Source organism: Ambystoma mexicanum, chromosome 3q (assembly GCF_040938575.1).
Source record: "Ambystoma mexicanum isolate Mex_15411 chromosome 3q, UKY_AmexF1_1, whole genome shotgun sequence".
Classification (NCBI taxonomy): domain Eukaryota; kingdom Metazoa; phylum Chordata; class Amphibia; order Caudata; family Ambystomatidae; genus Ambystoma; species Ambystoma mexicanum.
Window position 1 is genome coordinate 120702187 of NC_090926.1, and position 18738 is coordinate 120720924.

An 18738-nucleotide genomic window follows, 5' to 3' on the forward strand; every position below is an offset into this window, starting at 1 on the left:
ATGATATGATATGGTATTTGTAACGCGCCTCTACACAAGTGTTTCATTTCATTCATATCATTCTACTAAGGTAGAAGTTCTCACTTGTTTACCTATTGTCCTCCATCAAGCCACACACGAGGCGAAAACGTTCCAAAATGGCCGCTCGATTTTTCACCCAATGGCACAAGTGCCCAGCAATGTTTTCCTCATGCATTATCCTAGCCTGATTGGCTGCCGGGGCCATTTATCCCTGATGGCCCGCCGGCAGGCGTAGCCGGCCCCCTCGCCTCAAGGCCCACGATCGCAAGGCTACTTCCTGTTTCTTGCCTGTTGCTTGCCGGAGCTGCCGTTTGCTAGTCCCCCTGGCCTACACAGGCGAGCTTTAGTGTGGAAGTTCGACGTGAACCTTCGCCCCCATGCGCATGAAGCAACCTGGTAAGCGACCCACCAGTATTCTACCCGCACCCCCCATGAACCCACTGACCAACGCCATCCCATGCGCTAATCCTTTACCACCAGGACGCCGCACATACCCCTTACTGACTCTGGCCTAAGAGCACATGAGCGCATTAGCAGCGCACCCCGTGCACGCATAGCTGTCCCTGATCTCTGTTACACCCGGTCACCATCTACGTGCACCACCCTCCAAAGGCACGACCATGTAGCTCATAGCAGCTCCCCAATCCCTCATGTGACTATCTAACTCTGAACCTGGATCTAACGCCCCTATCTGCCCTATTGCATTTCAGCGCCGCTCGCTGCACCTGATTGCATAGTTGTCTGATTGATGTTCATCTGATGACTTGAAAGCCTTTCACCAATTCAACAAATTCGATTGCCTATAATACATCTATTGCTATTGCCACTGAATGCCACTGCTATGTTCCTGTACCTTGATCTATTTGGCTTGACCAGTCTGTTACACCTACTTCCATGCATGCCTGCCGACCAGTGAGCATTAGCACTGATCCTTATTGCTAGTGGCCCACATACTGCATTTTTGCCATATGTCTGATTCTCGAATCTAGATGGGTTGTTACTGCTTACCTGCACACTGCACTTTGCCATATGTCTGAATCTCGAATCTAGATGGGTTGTTACTGCTTACCTGCACACTGCATTTTGCCATATGTCTGATTCTCGAATCTAGATGGGTTCTTACTGCTTACATGCACACTGCATCTTGCCATATGTCTGGTTCTCGAATTTAGGTAGGTTGGTATTACTTGCCTGCACACTGCACGTCTTGCATTTAGCCCCATGTTTTATTTTCGAATTTAGGTGGCCTGTATGGTCACTAACAGACTACACTTGATTGTGTTGTGCCTTATGGTCGCTAGCTAGCCGCTACCTAAACTTACCTGTTAGTCGCTCCACTTCAAGCCACTTTGCAACTGTGATTCTATCCTATCCGATTCTAGCGCTACCTCTAACTAGCTTGTCTGCCCCAGGGCGCACAAGCATTAGCATAGCCAACAACATCCACCATCCCTCCAGCATCCCACCCTGAATCCTTATCAAAAGTATGCCAACCTGGCTAGTACTCATCATGTTCCCTTTCTGCATTATGCCCGATCTCACACCATGTAGCAGAAATAGTTTTATCCCACTTAGTAATGGTCTCGCCAAGCTTGGCTGTCCCAGACACCACCCCATTCCCTGCCCAACACCCTTTCTGCCCTCCTGACCTCCCTTCCCCTACAGCTTACCCACAGACCACAGTACTAAAATCAGATTACTTCAGGTAATCCTCCACCCAACCTTGTCACAGATGACCATTCTGACATTATCCAGAACTCAAGTAATATGCTAGTACATCGCCCTACAGCCTACCCTAACCTCATGTCCCGTAACGACAGACTAGGCTGCAGACTCCCCACTTTACTTAACAAAATGACCAATAATCCTACAACCAAAGTCACTAATAAAAACATCATTGCTAATACCATACCACTAAAAGGAGCCCTACTTAATGTTAGATACCTCGTGGCCCACCCCACAGAAATTGCCGACATCATCGGTTCAGCAAACCTGGATTTCCTCGCCACCACAGAAACCTGGCTTCATGCTGCAGCAGGTCCCTCTCTAACCCTCGCGGTTCCAGACAACTATTCTATCCTCAGGGCCGACAGACCTAATGCCGTGGAGGAGGTGTAGCACTTATATTCAAATCCTCGCTTGACATCAGATCTGTGACTTCCCTTCCTCTAAATTCCTGTGAACACTTATCCATTAAAATTCAAACCACCCCTAAGAATACTATCACCCTAGAACTAATATACAGACCTCCTGGTCCCATAGGCTCCTTTGAGGAAGACATAACCTCCCTAATAGATGAAAAATCTAAACCTTTATTACAGAACATCATTCTAGGTGACTTTAACTTGGGATATAACGATCCACATGACGCTCCAGCATCCTCCCTTGCTAATACACTTCGCGAACAGAACTACACTCAATTTAACACCCTACCCACACATCAGAAAGGTAGAACCTTAGACTGGCTCGCTGCCTACAACTGTAACATTATCTGCAAGGACCCACAACCACTTATATGGACCGACCACTTCCTACTTTCATTTGACATTAGCACTAATAACCCACACCTTAGACAGTGCCCACCAGCACCAGCATGTCTGACAAGAAATAAGTGGAACATCACCGCTGAAGTCCTCATCCCACTAGTTCTACCCACTCTAAATACGGTCTCCAACTCATCGGACCCTAACCTACTAGTAGACACCTACAACAACGCCATGAGCAAAGCTATTGATCTTGTTGCCCCTCTAAAACTACGTAAAGGTAAACCTAAAGCACATCTTAACTCGTGGTACACACTAGAACTTAAAATTCTAAGAAAGAAAAAATCCAAATTGGAAACCCTTTGGAAAATGAACCCATCAGAGGAAAATAAAATTAACCTCACTAATGCATTCTCCCTATATAAAAAAGAAATAATTTGCACGAAGAAGGAAGCCTACAATACAAGAATAAGCAATGCCTACTCCAATACCAAAGAATTATTCACTATCTTGAAGGAGCTAGAAAACCCCTGTCCACCGTCGGACTTGTCCGTCAACGACCAATTCTGGTGCACTAGTATCGAAGATGCCCATGCGAACAAAATCACTGGCCTACAAACAAAAATAAAAGACTACAACTTTCCAATAGCAGCCCCACCTCTAGCCCCCCATCCCTAACCCACCCACCACCTCTAACACTAATTATGGCTTCACTTTCAAAAATGTAACCACCCTAGAAGTGCAAAAAATCATAACCTCAAACCGTCAAATTACAAAGGGGACAGTTGCCCTGCACAGATTATAAAAGATGCAGCAAGAGACCTCGCCCCTTTTATTTCCAAGCTCATAAATGTGTCATTCTCTACCAATTCGGTACCCAATAATTTGAAACAGTCATGGGTCCTCCCGCTACTAAAAAAACCGACCCTGGACCCAGCCATCCCTACTAACTATAGGCCTATCACTACCGTTCCTTTCCTGTTAAAAATCCTTGATAGAGTTGCTTACTTGGAAAATCAGCATTACCTAGAGGCCAACCAATTACGCGGTTTGCGTCAGTCTGGCTTCCGACCTCAACATGGAACAGAAACTGCCCTTGTTGGTCTCAAAAGTCAGATTGACGAAATTAAAGATAAGGGCAAGGTTGCCATCCTACTCCTCTTAGACCTTTCAGCAGCCTTCGAACTGGTTGACCATAAGATACTTTGTAACCACCTCTCCTCTGCCGCCCACTTTTCCCCTTCTGCTGTCTTGTGGATACAGTCCTTCCTGGCCAATAGAACCATGATAGTCTTCTCTCCGGTGGCTGCAGCAGACCCTATCCCTATCACATGCGGTGTCCCACAAGATTCTTGTGTCTAGCCGACCCTATACAATATCTTTACAAAGCCCCTCTTTGATAAACTGGACCGTCTGGTTGTTACCTACACTAATTACGTGGATGACACCCAGATACTGCTCACCATCTCGGGCAACTACAATACTGATGTAGCCAGGATCAATGAAATTTTCTCTGTCATTCAGGCATGGATGGCCACACATGGCCTCTGCCTGAATGACGAGAAGACCGAACTGCTCATTGTTGGGTCACCGAACAACCTACAAAAACTAAGTCCCAACTACTCCAACATCATAATTGATGGCAATACCATCCCGATCGCCAAACATGTAAAAACACTCGGCTTCTATCTTGATGCCAATATTAACCTCATTAAACAAGTCAATTCAACGGCTTCAGCCACTGCCTATACAGGTAATCTAATTAGAGCCTGTAGAACATTTCTTTCCTCTAATAGCTGCCTCACACTAGCTAGAGCTCTTATCCAATCCAAGTTAGACTACTGCAACAGCCTCTACTTAGGTGCCAACCAAGCGATAATAAGTAAACTCCAAGTCCTCCAAAACAATGTGTTATGGGCAGCGCTAAACATTCCTAGGCGTGAGCACATCTCTGCCACTAGATCTACATGCAAATGGCTTACCATCCAACATAAAATTGATCTCAAAACCCTCTGCCTTACTTACAAAGCTCTCAACCATCTAGCCCCCCCTACCTTACAGATAAATTCACCATGAAATCTTCCATCAGAACCACGGGATCGTCCAATACCTTATGTCTTACTGTACCTAGATTTACCTCCAAAAGAGCCGGAGGCTCGAGCTTCACTGTCCTCGCCTCCCAACTCTGGAACTCCCTGCCACTGAATATTAAGTCTTCCAAATCCTTCCAGTCGTTCAGGAAACTTGCCATTGGGTGGTTTCTGACAAAAAGTCAACTGTGAATTTAGACTTAGTTATAAATTGTACATATTGCAAAGGTCTCATTTTGCCTTATCTGGTTGCTATTACCTCTACTGTCTGTATATTCTGTATATATTTGCTGCCCTACTGTTATTGTTTTTACCATGTATTATGTCTTGTAACATGTACTAAGCACCCTTTTACTCCCGGGTCCGGAGCGCTATAGAAATAAATAAACAAACAAACAAACAATAAACAAAACAAACTAAAAATAAATAAAAAATGTTCACGCTATTTCACACTTACATCGACCTTTCTTTACATTAGTCTCTTGTCTATGTTGTTAAATCTTTAGGTTCTTCTTTATTGCTTTGGATGAAAAGCATTAGGCAAATGGCTAGAGGTTTTAGATTCAATTTCATTTGGTACAACCTTTCTTTGATTGGTAAGCTTACTTAAGACATAGTTAAAAACATTTGTCCAGGGCCTATTGCGACTTGGCTGGGGAAATATAGATAGAAGGACTTACTTGTGAAAAGTTGCAAAATAAATTCATCTTTGACTTTAGAGGTTGTTTGGATGAGATTGAGCCATTTCAGGGGAAGGCCTTATGTGTATGTGAATCTCTAAGGATATTTGTACATTGGGGAATCGTGATGCTCACACTAAGATCCAACCACTCCTTTTCTAAAATTCTCCAAAAAAAAGACTGTAGACAGCCGCAGCAAATAGAGTACAGGTATCACAGCTACTTAAACCACAAGTCCAAATTATTTGCTTGTCCGAATGAATATATCCTATGAGTGCCAACGGAAGACTTCCTGATTCAGGCATGCAACACTTTTATCGCAGATATTTGTCAAATGTAGAATTCTGTGGTTATTCTTATGCCCCCAAAATGTTTTTGATTTTATGCAAAGCAGCAGAAAACCCTCATTGGTTATCTTTGTCCTCTTTCCCTTACAGAAGGGTATTTAGTACAAGAGGAGTGTACCGGACTGTTCATTTTGCAATGATAACCCATCAGGAAATAAAGTATTTGGTTATTATAGGCTTTCATGATGTGTGTTCTTCGGTAAGACAAGTGTAAGATTCGTATTATGCCTACAGTATGAAATGGAAGTGATAATTAGAAATAAACATTGTCTCATTTTAAAATTAGCACTTTACAATATTAGTACAATTAAATAATGGTCTTTTTAATAGCTTAAATGGCAACAAAATAAAAACACAACACCCCTCCTCCTTCAAGATGTATGCGTTTTCTCTGGTTGCATTACTGTAAAAAAGGCTGCTGTGGTTTTAGAAAACACTGACCTGACTACACGACTCCCACCTGCAGCGAAAGAGAGAGAGAGAGATAGGGTGGAAGAGAAAGAGAGAGAAAGAGCAAGACAGTGAGACTCAGAGAAAAAGAGAGCGGGATATGGAGAGAGAGAAGAGATACATAGCGCTAGATCAGCATATGATACACCGAGTACAGCTGGTTTATTAAACTGCACCTGTGCACACGTCCTCAATCTGACTTTACTTGTCCTTAGGGGGTTGTAAATTGGGATTCTTGTCCTTTCTGTCCTTTAGTAAGAGATGACCTAATCCATGCCCTCTTCCTCTGTCATTTGTACTTGTCAGTGAGAAAGAAATGACTAAGGCTCACCTTAAGATTTTTGCAATCAAGAGGACTTTAAGCTGCACTTCACGCTTAAACATAACCGAGCGTATTGGCGGTGGCAAATTACACGGAAATGGGCTGATCCCTGAGGTCTAAGTATCTTGGCATTCCTCAATGACCGCATACATGTTTATAATATATAGAGTGTTTGCATATAGGCATTTCTTTAATGATGGATGTTCTTTCTTTTGTTACAATTTTATCATCAATATTTCGTTTTTTATTTATATGTGTGTGTCATCTTTGTATGTTCTTATAATGTGTACACATGTTTTAACATGGTGCTTTAATGGGGCGTATGCTCCAAACAAAATTGTCTTTACTGCCTGTAAGGTGTATTTATTTGTTTCATATGTGTTTTGCATTAGATTTTGTAGGATATTTTTGAGTTCTTTTTTAGTTTGTATTTCTTGCTCGAATTAAACATAACGAACCCCAGTAGAAAGTATGTTTTATGTGATTTTAACCACTGCCTAGGGCAGTACTTGTGGATTGATTTACGCGTTATGTATGCATTACTTAAGGTATGTATTTAATGTTTTTATCAAACCGGGAACCCCTCTATGGATTGAAAGGTTGATGTCTGTTTTCAATTGAAAGTGTTATGAATCTCAACGCAAAACAATAGTATTTTGAATTGAAATTGACAATGGGCCTCATTGCTAGTCCGGCGGTAGCCGTGCTGGAAAAACCGTCCGGCTACCGCCAGACTCATAGTGAATTACCGCCTCTGTGATTGCCGGAATCACTGGGTATTACAACCCCGGTGACCTGGTAATTCCGGAGGCTGAATTCCATTAATCCCCATTCTCATGGAGTCGAACTCCATGGGGATGGGGACAATGGAAACACTGGCACCGTAAATGATGGTGCTGGTGTTTCCATTTCCGTCTGCAGGCGGGTGGCGTTACTGCCGCCAGGTCAGACCTGGCGGGAGTGACACCACCCATCTGCAGAACTCGTAGTCTTGGGTTTACCGCCACCGTTGTTTCCGGACCGGCAGGCTTGTAATGAGGCCCATTGGGCCTCATTACGAGTCCGACGGTAGCCGTGCTGGAAAAACCAGCAGGCTGCCGGCAGATTCGTAGTGAATTACCGCCTCTCTGATTTCCAGAATCACCGGGGCATTGCAACCCCGGTGACCCGGTAATTCCGGAGGCAGAATTCCGTTAATTCCCATTCCCATGGAGTAGGACTCCATGGGGATGGGGACAATGGAAACACTGGTTCCGTCTATGATGGAGTCGGTGTTTCCATTTCCGTCTGCAGGCGGGTGGTGTTACACCCGCCATGTCAGACCTGGCGGGAGTGACACCTCCTGCCCGCAGAACTCGTAATCTGCTGGTCCAGAAACAACAGTGGCAGCGAGTTTACTGCCACCGTTGTTTCCGGACCGGCAGACTCTAAATGAGGCCCAATGTCTCGATTGGAGGATGTTGGCTACTCCAGTGATCTATTTCCAGGAAGCCAGCCAAGTACATGGTTTTGATGTAGAAAGACTTATTCTATTTATTTATTTTCATATTTGTATAGCGCACTGAGCCCGGAGGCATCTGAGCGCTGTTCTTGACAATGGTTACGTCTATACATAGAATAGTACATTACATCATACATCTTATGTTGCAGTTTTCATTCAGGTTGTTGATAAAGCTGGGGTTGCTGAGAGAAGATTATTTTAACAGGTTGTTCCAATGTTTGGCAGATACCATTGGGAAGCTGCTACCTCCAGCTTTCTGTAACTTAAATCTGAGGATGGAGAGTAGGTGAGAGTATGCTGAAGGCGTGGGCCTTTTGGATTGGTTCGTGGAAAATGTGTTGGCTAAATAATTGAGGGCTGAATTAGATAGACATTAGTGCGTCAGAGAGAGGGTTTTGAATAGAATTATCTCTTGGACAGGTAACCAGTGGGTGTTCTGTCTAGTCATAGAGATGTGAGTTTTTTGGGGATGCTCTTAAGGCATTATTATGAATTACCTGAAGTTTTTTGATATTGTGGCTATTGGTGGCAGCATAGAGGGCATTCCAATAGTCTAGTCTGGACAAGATAAAGGCTTTAGCCAGCATGATGCAACTGTTGGACGACAGGAAAGGTCTACAGGCATTGATAAGCTTAGACATGTAAGCTACTGCAGATGCCATGGCGTTGACTTGTCTAGTTAAGGTGAGAGCTGAGTAATGGTAAAAACATAGATTTTTTATTTCTTTAGACACCCTGATAGTGTTGCTGTCAATAGTGAAGGAATTGAAGGAATCGCAGAGTTTGTTAAGACGATATTGTGATCCTATGAGGAGTAATTCTGTTTTTTCATCATTTAGTCACAAACCATGTTGAGCCATCCAGGCCTGGATGTATTTGTAGATTGTGTTAAGAGATTTAGAGTCTGTGTCATTAGAGCCTGAGATGGGTATGAGGATTTGGGTGTCATCTGCACAGTTAGTGTAGGTGACACCCAAGAGGTCAAGATGGTCAAATAGCAATTTAGTGAAGATGTTGTAAGTGTAGGGGAAACACAGGAGCCTTTAGGTACTCCGCAAGTGACCGGGATTGGCAATGCAGCTGAGGTAGGTGAGAAAACTCTCATGATTCTATTAGTTAAGAAGGACTGTGTCCAATGTACAACTTTCAGTGAGAAGTGGGCTGCTGAAGGTAAGTGTTTACAAAGTATGTTATGATTGACTCAATCAAATGTAGCAGAAAGGTTGAGCAGGAGGAGAAGTGCTAGATTGCCATTATCTTTGAACTCATCCATTTCTATTTTTAAGTCAAGTAGTGATGATTCCGGCCATGCTTGGGAGGAAACCAGATTGGTGTAGGCCAAGGAAGTTGTTGGTTTCCAGATCATTTTGGATCTGGAGATACGCTGCTCTGTCCAAAATTTTAAGGAGTTATGGGTCCATAGTTTGTCGGTTTGTCGGTATGTATGGGTCTAAGGTCTTTTTTTTTAGCAGTGGTAAGACCCACGCAGCTTTAAGATTAGCTGGGACAGTGCTGCTTTCAAAAGATGCATTGATTAGGCTTGTGATGAACGGTGTCAGTTCAGACCCACAGGGCCTCATTATGACTGAGGTGGTATGCATGCTGGTAAATACTGGAGTCATGAAATTACCGGCACCCGGCAATTACCGGGGAATTCTGGCCCTGCCGACCCCATAATTGCCCATTGCCGGGTGCAGGTAATTGTTACTCCCTATTCCCATTTGAGCACTATAGAGCTCAATGGGAATGGGGAGGCTGGTAGCACCGGCACCGTTAACAAAGGTGCCGGTGCTACTGTATAGGTCAGACCTGCCGGGCTGACAGGCACCCGCAAGCATTCCTCGTAGTTTGCCGGTCGAGTAAAAATGGTACCGGCAATCTTACTGGTACCGTTGTTACCGGACCGGCAACCTTGTAATGAGGCACATAGTCTTTGATGAGTGAGGCTGGGCTGATGTCGCCTTGGCATCTTGAAGGTTTGAGGCTAGTGATGATTTTCAGGACTTCAGTGTCAGAGACTGTGGTGAAATCAAATTGCGTGCCAATTTTTTGACTAACGTGGCTAAAGGTCTGTTATGATTGGACGCTTTAAGGTTGATTTCTACTTGATTTTGGACTGTAGAATGGCTATTTTATCAAGGAGGGCTTTCTGAGTGTCAGTGCACCCGCTCGCATCTTTGAGGCAAACTTATTTCAGTGGCACTGACGATTTGAGTTCTTGTAGATTGGAGAAAAGTTCCTTGGTCCCTGAATTAGCATTAGGAATTCTCTCGTGCTACGTGGCGCTTTTAGTTTGGAAGATAACATGTTTGTAGTTTTTGGAGGCCACGGAAAAGATTGCTTTGTTCGGTTCGGTCGTGTATTTTTTCCAATTGGTTTCAGCAGTTTTCTTAGTGCTGGACATCGTTTTAAGGTTAGGAGTGTACCATGAATGAAGGTGGGCTAGGGGTTTAGCTTTGCGCATGGATAGGGGTGCTACTTTGTCGATAGCTGCTAGGAGATTTTAATTGTGTATCTCTACCATGGTGGTAGGATCGTTGGTAAGGAGGTCTTGGTGTGCAGTAAAAGGGTGTAGCAGGGGGAGGATTTTTTCAACTGTGATGTTGCATGAATTTCTGGATAATGCAGCTCGTGCAATAGGAAGGGGGCTGTATGTCGCAGAATTCTTAGTGATGCTAAATGCGATGATGTGATGGTCAAACTACGAGCATTGGGAGTTAGAGAGCATGTTTGTATTGCAGATGAGGTCTGCCAACCAGTCGGGGGTTTGACCTTTGATATGTGTGGAGTTGTGTTAAGCCGAATGCAGTGATGGTGTTGGCAAGTGCTAAGGAATTATCATCAGTGGGGTCATTGAGGCCCAGATTTAAGTCTCCCAATAGTATGGTTTGAAAGCCAGGCTTGGTATTTGTGGAGAGGAGTTGTGCAACATCATCTTCAAATGAAGATATCGGACCAGGAGGTCTGTAGATAATGTGAGCGTTCAGGCTGGCTGTGAAAGTTAAGGCAATTTTGATGGAGAGTAATTTACCTGATTGGAATGAGTGATTAAGTATTTCCCTAATGTTGACATAGTTCTTAGAAATAACTGCTACTCCACCTTCTTTGGCTGTTGGTCTATCGGTCCTATAGATAGTATAGCTTTCTGGGACAACGAGCGAGAGTGCCAGGTCTGTGGCTGCATGGAGCCAGGTTTCGGTAATGGCTATGAAGTCAAGTTTATTTGAGGAGATAAGGGGCCTCATTACGACTCAGGCGGTAAGGGGTTTACGGCGGCGTAAACAGCGCCGACCCTTACCGCCTGATTCCGAGGTCCCTTAGCGCCATGGAGGTTTTAACACCTGCTTTTCCATGGCGCTAAGGGGCCTTGATGTTAATTACGCCACCGTAATTTACGGTGGCGTAATTAACGCCTTCCCCACTCCCATTATGCCCTATGGGGCAAAAATGGGAATGGGGAAGGGTAAATGGGGATTGGGGACTTACCGCCCCGCCAACCTCGGAATGGGGTGGTAAGTCCGCCAACCACCATGGCGTAAACATAGTTTACGCCATGGTGGTAAAGGTACGACCCAGGCGGTAACTTACCGCCTGGGTCGTAATGAGGCCCAAGGTCTGCGATATCTAAGGTGTGTGCTGGGAGTGATGAGGGCATTTTAGAAGGGCACCCTTGAGCATAAATGTTTTTAGGTTAGTGCAACAGGGTATGAGTGCAACAGGGTATGTCGGGACATGCCAGGTAAAAGGCTCTGGTGTTAGTCTGTTGTCTTTCGTGGTGTAAAAAAGTGTTCATGTCAGAAAAGAGGGTGTTAGAGTTTCTGAATATCCTACATTGTAGGATGGGGAAAAGGTGTTATGAGAAAGGGGATGGTTGGTAAACTCGGAAAGGTGAGCTTTGTAGGGTTCGTGACTTGAATGGGGGATATCATGAGAGGGATTGTGTTTTGTAACAACAGATTGGGAGTTCTGGAAATAATAGTTAGAGGGACATGGAGGAAAATGACTGAGAGTCTTCAGGTAGGACACAGGAAAACAGGGATTCTGGGAGACATAGTTTCTGAGTGCAACAGGGTAGGCTGGTAGGCATAGTTTGCTAGGTGTCATGGTTGTGTATTTCCTGCAATAGGTTGAGTGGCAATGGTGGGTGTGTTCCGATAATTTAAGACACTAGTGTGGTCTTAAAATGCTGTGGTGGCGCAGTTGGAGGTTCTGGAGTTAAGATGTATATTCCTCCAAGTGGTCGAGGCGGTGGTTGTTAAGGTCAGGAGCCTTTGTCCCGTGGCTGTTTGAATTGTGAGTCTGTGGTCTCTTGTGGCTAATGGGCAAGTTAGGCCAAGGCTGTGTTTGGGCGACACTGTCATAAACTGATTGGTTTCTGATGTCTCTTTGACTGGATCGGTCTGTTGGTGCGACCACCAGGGTAGGCTATGGTGGTGTATGCTAGCAGGGGACAGGAAGCATATGGGCAAGATGGTAATGGAGTCAGGGGGATTGTGCGTCATTGTTAGTGTGATTGTGCGTGTGTTGTTGGTGAGGGTGTGTTGCAGGAGGAAGGTAGGGTTGGTCGTGACTGTGGGGAAGTTCTTGATTGGCAGGGCAAGTGTAGGGAAGATATTAGTATGTTGGGGAGGTGGTGTCAATGATGAGCTGGGAAGAACACGTGTCGTTAGGCGTAATAGAATCCCATGAAATTGAGGTGTGTCTCTTGACAGGTAGAGTACTGAAGAGTGGTCTCGTAGGTGAGCAAGGTACCCAGGTTGTAGGGACAGGGTGCAAGTCAAAGGCCTAATGTGGTTCAGTTAATAGTTGAACTGCTGCCGGCCGTTAGAAGGGCAAGCGTATTGAGGGAGTGAGTCCATTTGAGCACAGGGGGCGTGTTGAGCTAGGCTACGCATAAAAATAAGAACATGCTAAAAGGAGGACGGACCCGTGGGAAGATCCAGTGTAGAGAATCAGGTGAGTCGTGAGAGTAGGTTGAGCCACCGTTAAGCACCGGGTGTGTGCATACGGTCAAGAGGGGAGGTAGAGTGTATCTCTAGCGCAAATAGAAACATGAGACAAGTTGGGCTGCAACTGGGGATAGGGCCAGTACATACAAGAGCGTGTGGAGTGGGTTAGACTACATTCGGTCTATGGATCAGAATATACAGGGCGCATGACTCATGAGACAGGTTAAACAACAATCGATCTTGCGTTTAATAGATACAAGATATGCTGCAGTTGATCAAGGGCGAGTACGTACCAGGCACATTGGACAAGTTAAACTGCAATTGATTTAGCGGTCAAAACAATTTAACCTATAGTTGATTTTACAGTCAATACAATGCCAGTCAAGTTACAGTTGATCTATGGAACAAAATATACAGGGTTCATGAGACAGGTTAAGCAACATTTGAACTTGCAGTCAATACCACAGAACACAAGAAACAAGTTATTTCAACAGCTTTTTTTCACATTCTGCTTGAGGGGTTTGGAGTGAAACCTATTGAGCAAGAGATGAACTCAAAATGAAAATATTAAGGTTACCGTGAAAGAGGAATATAGGAAGTTTAGTGAAGGACATAGTGTACCAATTTCTAGAGTCTGCCCCCTAAACTAATTTACAATTTCCTGCAGGGTTCCTCGGCAGGACCACATCCTCCAGATCACTCACAGTCTCAGGGTTTTTAAAATGCCCCAGCACACTTATTTGCCTTTGTCTTTACACTTGCCTTGACCTTGTCAGAGTGATACTGTGGCAAGTGTAAGGAACTTTTGGTGGCAACAGTTAAGACAGACACAAGTGATCACAGTTCAAGGGTGTTTATTAAACTGTATATGCAGGTTGGAAAAATGCCTATTCTAAACCTAAATCTAAGATGGGAGCAAGCTGTGACCATCAAATAAAAATAAGGCAGTCCTAGTGGCATCTTGTCAAATAAAAGAGCCTATACTAAAAATAAAAAACTGTTGCCAATCCTTACAACTAAATACAAAAGAGTGTGGGATAGGGTTCACAAGAAAGAGGTGTTCACAAATGATAAGTCAGGATGTGGTAGGTGGGGTCTCCCTTCCCCATGTTTTGAGCACGGGACAAGGTGGGACTCCTGAACACAGCACACTCTTCAGCTTTCCCAACACGAGATGTCAGTTCTTTTGTCAGCTATCAGGACCTTTTGTGGATAAGTCTCTTTTCTATAAAAAGTCTCTTGCTTCCAAGGGCCTGATAGGTTAAAAATAATAATCAAATGTTCCTTTCTGCTTGCTCTAGGGTGATAGTTCTTCACCCCTAGGTCTCCCTCTTCCAGGCTCAGACCCCTCTCGAATGTCGGCCTCCCACCGCCGGGTTTACTATGGCTTACATTCAAAAGATAACATTTGTTACATTCACGTGTCTTTGGGTGATGGCTTTTCACCCCTGGATCTCCCTCTTCCGGGCTCAGACCCTTCTACAATTCACATGTTGTTGGGTGATGGCTTTTCAACCCTGGATCCCCCTCTTCCGGGCTCAGACCCTTCTAGAGTTAAAGTGCCACTTGGTATTGGCTTTTCACCCCTGGTTCCCCCTCTTCCGGGCTCAGACCCTTCTAGAATTCACATGTTTTTGGGTGATGGCTTTTCACCCCTGGATCCCCTTCTTCTGGGCTCAGACCCTTCTAGAGTTCACGTGCCAGTGGGTGTTGGCTTTTCACCCCTGGAGAAATTAACCAGAGTCTCTCGAATGAGCACCCATGTGGTGGTGGACCCCTCTTCAGCTGGTTTTTCCCCATAGAAGTTAACAGTTCTTTGATTTTCCCTCAATTTGCCATTTGCAACTTCCGTTCATTAGAGTTTGATTTCTTTTCGGTACTCCCCTCGACTCTCCGGCTGTGATGAACCGCTTGGCTTTTCTTGTCTCTGGAGTCAAGGATGGTACCACGGTAGCAGGCGTTTCTCCCTGTCCTGATTATCAGTGTAGGAGGGCTTGGTGTACCGTTGACATCTGCTGCAACACACGCTGGCTATTGTTCACAGTCTTATGATTCCTTTGATGGAGGCTTGGCAGGTCTGGGTTGGAAAGGGCAAAGTCACTTCTCTCGTTGTTGACCCTTCGGTTCTCACCGCCTTCCTCCTCCTCTTGAATTGCCGTACTGGGATAGTTGTCTCGGTTTGCCTTGTTCGTAGTGTGCTCTCATGCTCCACCTTTATCCCTGTGGGGAAAGGAAAGGGCCGTCAGATGTGTGTGATTGTTATTAATTGCCTGACTCTGCCTGACCCTTGTGTCGGGACATGCCAGGTAAACGGCTCTGGTGTCAGTCCATTGTCTTTCGTGGTGTAAGAAAGTGTTCATGTCAGAAAAGAGGGGGTTAGAGTTTCTGAGTATCCTACGTGGTAGGATGGGAAAAGGTGTTATAAGAAAGGGGATGGTTGGTTAACTCAGAAAGGTGAGCTTTGTAGGGTTCGTGACTTGAATGGGGAATATCATGAGAGGGGTAGTGTTTTGTCATAATAATTAGAGGGACAGGGAGGACAATGACTGAGAGTCTTCAGGTAGGACACATGTAAACAGGGCTTCTGGGAGAGATAGTCTCTGAATGCAACAGGGCTTGGGTTCCCAGGGGTTTGGTTATATTCTGAGAGGCCATTGGATCTGGGCAAGAGAGCATCATTGGGAGGAAAGGAGGCAGATGTGGTACAGCATACAAAGGTCTCAGGGATCCCATTCTGTTCTCCTTCTTCCCTACAATACCTCGTCTCACCTGGGTTATTCCCCCGAGCACAACCCTGGGCTTCCCCATCCAAGTGATCCTTTCACGCTCGTTCCCCCCCATAGTTGGGATCTGAGTGCATCAGCCCTTCCCTGGCCACCTAAACAAGGGTTTCTAGAGGTCCACTTGGGAGAATACCCTCAGGATTCTCACACAAGCCAAATACTGCACTCATCTTGCTATAGAGGTTCTTCTTTCTGTTTCTGGCTAGGAATTCTCTCATTTACCTGGCTACCTTGGGGTAGGTTTTTCTACCTTTTCAAACTTGGTTCTCTAAGTGTGAAAAAGTGTTTAGTTCGGCTGGTGGTTTTGTAGATTTCACTAATAACTGGGCTGGAACGCCAAGCGGGCTATTCTCCAACTTCACCTGAGAGGCCTGGCTCCTGCCGGTCTCTGGGCCCAGGTTATTAGCAAGCTCTTGAGTACAGCCTCTCCCTTCAACCTTGTCTCTTCTATAGGGTGGCTCACTTGACTCGACCACCTGCTTTTCTGTGCCTTTCTAGGTAGTTGGCAAATATGTATTGGTCAACACAGGTGCTAATTCTGACTCCTCTATTCCTCCTCCTCTCACTGCAACATAACTCTCTCTCTGGAACGCCATCCTAACATCCCAAGGAGGGTTGTGCAATCACTCCATCTACTTGCCTTTCCTTGTTGCCATAATATTTCCATTTTGCTCCAATTTTCCATTCCATGCCATGGTTTTTACGCCAGATGTGCACAGATTCCCGAGTCATGCTCCATGAATGGAACCATGAACAAGAGACAAACTGCTTATTTAATTACCCCCTTTCCTTTCATAGGTCTAGCCCCTTCAGTTGGGCTGAATTTGTTGGAATTTCTTCCCCCAAATGCTGTTTTATGTTAATATGCCGTAATACTGTGGTAAATCACTACCTTGGTAGTTTCAGAGTTCCTAGTCTTGCCCATGGAGTGCCATATTATGCCCCCACCACAAGTATCAGACATTAGTCTGCTGGAGGAAAGGGAAATGAGCAAGAGGAAGATAGGAGAATGGGAACAGGATGTTCCAAACTCAGGGAGGGAGGAATGCAGTGGGACTGAACACTTTGTGACAGCATGGGTGCATGTCGGTTATTTTGGTGGACTATTGTTCTGCAGTAGGTGGCAGGCGGATATGTCACAAAGTATTGTGATAATTGGGATGTATTTACAAGGCAGATTTGGAAATGTTTAAGTTAGTACACAATGTAATGTTAGATGCATGTGGTCCTTGAGTTTGTGGTCAGGCAATACTGGAGGACTGGTAGCATATTTGACGGGCATCTCTACATGTTGTACCGCAAGTCAAACTACAGAATGTTAATTCTGTGACTGACAAGTGTGAGCCAAAAGTGGCATAGTCATGGATAGTCTGTGTCTAAAGGTGAATGTTGTTGATAACAGAAGGTATGGGAATGGAGTGGTCAAGCTAGTGTAGTGAAATTGAAAAATGCCTCACACAATTAAAAAAAATGGTTATTGTTAAGAGTTATTTCTGTGTCATTTCATTCTAGACGTTCATTTACTTACAGTAACAAAGGGAGGTCTCTTACTTGGGAGCATGGCCTAGTAATACATAGCCATATACCCTGGGCTTCCTTCACAGGCTGTGCTCAAAAGACTGTGGTGGTGAATGTGCATCAAACATGGTAGGTAATGACGGAAGGGCCAGCTGTCTGTTCTCCGGTATGCAGTCAGAGTCTGGCACCGTTTTCCGATATGTTATGTTACTATGCTTTGACTGTTAACATAAGACTATGACACCACTGTTTGCTTGTACAGCACTTCACTCCACAGCAAAAACCACCCTACAGTAGTGAGAAGCCAAAGTGTAGAGAATTGGCAGGAAATAGATTTGAAAATGCTCCAAGTGTAACCACAAGCAAGAGAAATTAGTGGTTTTCTGGACAGTTTGAAAACCCTTTTAATAACTTCTGTCTGGACTGGTTTTATGTCAGGAATGCAAGTTTTTCCATTTTTCCATCAGTGTTTTTCTATTCTTCATGTTGTGTCCCAGTGTTTGCACCAGATCACTGTCACAGTTTTATTAGAGCACCCAGGCTTGTCCTTTTATGCTAAATGTCTAAAGACATGCGCATTATTATTATTATTTGGTTATATAAAACGCGCTTAATACCCATAGGTTTCTAAGCAGGGACGCAGGGATCAAACCTGCGTTGATCCATGACGTCTTGCTTCCAAGACGAGCATGTTTCCCCTGAGCTATCCTCCTGAGACTGCATGTCTTTAGCTCAGCAATGTTCAAGAGTTCGAGTCTTCCAAAGTGCGGAGGAGTCTGATCCTGGTAATGTTGGAACAAAGAACAAGAAAACAAAAGAGCAAAGCACTTCTAGTTACCCTTTTAGCTTATACACAAGAAAGCTGCGAGACATATGGATATTTTTGAATTATGATGGGTTTTGAACTGCGGCTCTTCTGATGGCAAGCCCTGGAATGGTCCTGCTGGAAGTTCTTTCAGCCTGCTAAGAACTTTATCAGGATATTTATAGTGTATGAGGCAGGGCTCCTCTTGGACTGAGGCTGGGCTCTTCTGGGAGTTACTCTGCATACTCCATCCTTGTCTATCCCTTTTTTTTTTTCCTTTTTTCCAAACTTGTTTTATTACTGCACACAGGAATAGCACATACATACATGTTTAACATTTCTAGCATTACATCTTACACAATCACATTTAGTTTGAGTCTGGGTCTTCGGATTCGGCCTTGTCCGATAGGTACTGCTTGTATCTGTCCCATATGTTTCTGGGCCTAGAAGTGGGTAGTACCGAGTCTATTTATAGCTCCTCCGTGTCGTTTATCCACAACATATCTCTGTCCCAGTCTGCCTTGGTCGGCGGAGCAGCGCATTTCCACTTCATTAGTATTACTCTTTTAGATACCAACAGGCACAAGTTCAAGAGTTTTCGCCATGTCGGGTTCATCTTCCCCACCGTGCCCAACAGGCACAGCCGAGGTATCCATTGCATGGGCTGGTCTGCCATTTCACCCAGGGCTATGCAAACCTCTGGCCAGTAGTCTCTCAGCTTAATGCATGCCCAGAGCATATGGTAGATATCTGCGTCTTCGGTTTGGCACCTCGGACAGGTTCCCACAG